This window comes from Molothrus ater, chromosome 20, assembly GCF_012460135.2.
Source record: "Molothrus ater isolate BHLD 08-10-18 breed brown headed cowbird chromosome 20, BPBGC_Mater_1.1, whole genome shotgun sequence".
NCBI classification, from domain to species: domain Eukaryota; kingdom Metazoa; phylum Chordata; class Aves; order Passeriformes; family Icteridae; genus Molothrus; species Molothrus ater.
This window is the reverse complement of record NC_050497.2, coordinates 1461045-1462978: the sequence shown is the minus strand read 5'-3', so window position 1 is coordinate 1462978 and position 1934 is coordinate 1461045.

Sequence of the window (1934 nt, the reverse complement as noted above, 5' to 3'; positions counted from 1 at the left end):
GTGCCGCTCCAGCGCCCGCCGAGCACCCTGGGGCCAGGCTGAAGTTCAGCGGGGGGCGGCGGCCCCGGCCCCCTCAGCCCTCCCCGGGCTCGGCCACCGCCGCCCCCCGCCTTCAAAAGCGGCGGGGCCGGGCCGTGCCCGCGGAGCGCGATGGCAGCGGGGCCCGAGCCCGGCCGGGAGTGCGGCATCTGCTACGAGGCGTACTGGGGTGCCGGGGGGGGCCCGCAGCAGCTGCCGTGCCGCCACTCGCTGTGCCAGCGCTGCCTCCGCAGGCTCGTGTGCCGCGCCGCCAGCGTGGCCTTCGTCAGCTGCCCCTTCTGCAGGATGGTGACGCTGCTGCCCGAGCCGGCCCCGGCCGCCTCAGCGGAGCCGGGAGAGCGGCAGCCGGAGAACGGCGGCGATGCCCCCCCGGACCCCGGCCAGGGCTCGTCGCGCTCGGTGGCCGCGCTGTGCTCGTCCCACGCCCCCGTGTTCGCCGTCAGCAGCTCGGTGTCCCCCTGCGGCCTCCGCCGCGGCTCCGAGGCCCCCCACGCCTTCGTGCTGGGGCTGCTGGGCCGGGGGCTGCTGCTGGACACGCAGCCCCCGCTGGCTTCCATGGAGAACCTGCGCCTCGGCTTCGCCGCCGGCATCCTCGTGCTCATCGTCTCGACCTTCTTCCTGCTCGTCTTCCTCAAGTAGGTCCGCATGGCGGAGCGGGGCTCCCAGCCCGGTGGATGGAGCCGGTGATGGGTCAGGGACTGCTCGGGCCGCAGCCACGGCCAGGGCTCAGCACCCGCCTGGATCCAGCCCTGGGGCCCGCAGGACGCTCGGCTGCCCCGCACGAGAGCCCCCGGCCATCAGACTCTTTAACAATTAACTTATTACAGCGCTTTCCTGCCCCGGGGCCCGGCTGTGCTCTCGCTCCGTCCCGAAGGCCCCGGGCCCGCTCGGCGGGAGGCGCCCTGTGGGGCCGCGGGGCCCGGCGGGCTGAGGGGCGGGAGGGTCCCGCAGCGCTGCCCGGAGCCGAAGCTGTTCCAAGGCGACTCCAAGGCCTTTGCCAGCAGGAGAGAGCCCGGAGCGGTGCCCGCAGAGCGAGGAGGCAGCCGGGGACGGGCTCGGCCCCTCAGAGGCACCAGACATTAAAGCCAGCCATGGGTCCAGCACCGCGTCCGCAGCTTTTCTGTGAGTCCTTGAGCCTCGACAGGCAGGGCAGGGGCTGAGCACCAGGATAGAGCAGGGTCCTCTCCTTCCCGGCCCCCAGCAACCCACTTGGACACGTCCTCAGCAAAGATCTCCGGGGTTCATCCACCTCTGGCCTGAACTCAGCCCCCGGGACCAGGGTCAGCCCCAGCACAGCACAGCATGGGCCCCTCTGGGCCCTGGCACGTCCCTCCCTCCCCGGGGCTGCTCTGCCCCTGGAAACCCAGAGCTGCCCCCTGCACCTCCCTGCACCACAGGCAGATGCTCACCCAGGCACAGACAGGGTTAATTTCGATGCCGAGCCGAGTGCAGGCCAGGGTGGGGAAGGGGTTGTGGCACCTGCTGGGCCTGAATGGGGTGTGGGGGGAACAAGTTTCAATCCCAACTCTTGCACCCCAATCCCTGCTCAGGGCTCCCAGGCACAGTGGAGCTGAACCTTTCTGCAGCCCCAGAGCAGCTCAAGGGGGACTGGGCTCTGCAAAGCCCTGGAGCTGCTCAAGATCCCCTCCCCTGAAATGTGAGAGGAACTCCGTAGCCATCAGAGTTCTTTGTGCTCCAGCTTCTCACACCAACCCAGTCCAGTGTGAGAGCCCAAGGAGCCTCAGCACAAAGGGACCTTGTCTCCTTTCCCAGAGAGGGCTTCAACAAAAAGAACAGACAAGAACAGCTTCTAAATAAAATTATTCCCAATTTAAGTCAGAGCAAAGTCAGTTTTCAGGTGACAGACTAAAGTAAAGCCACTGCAAGCAAAAAAA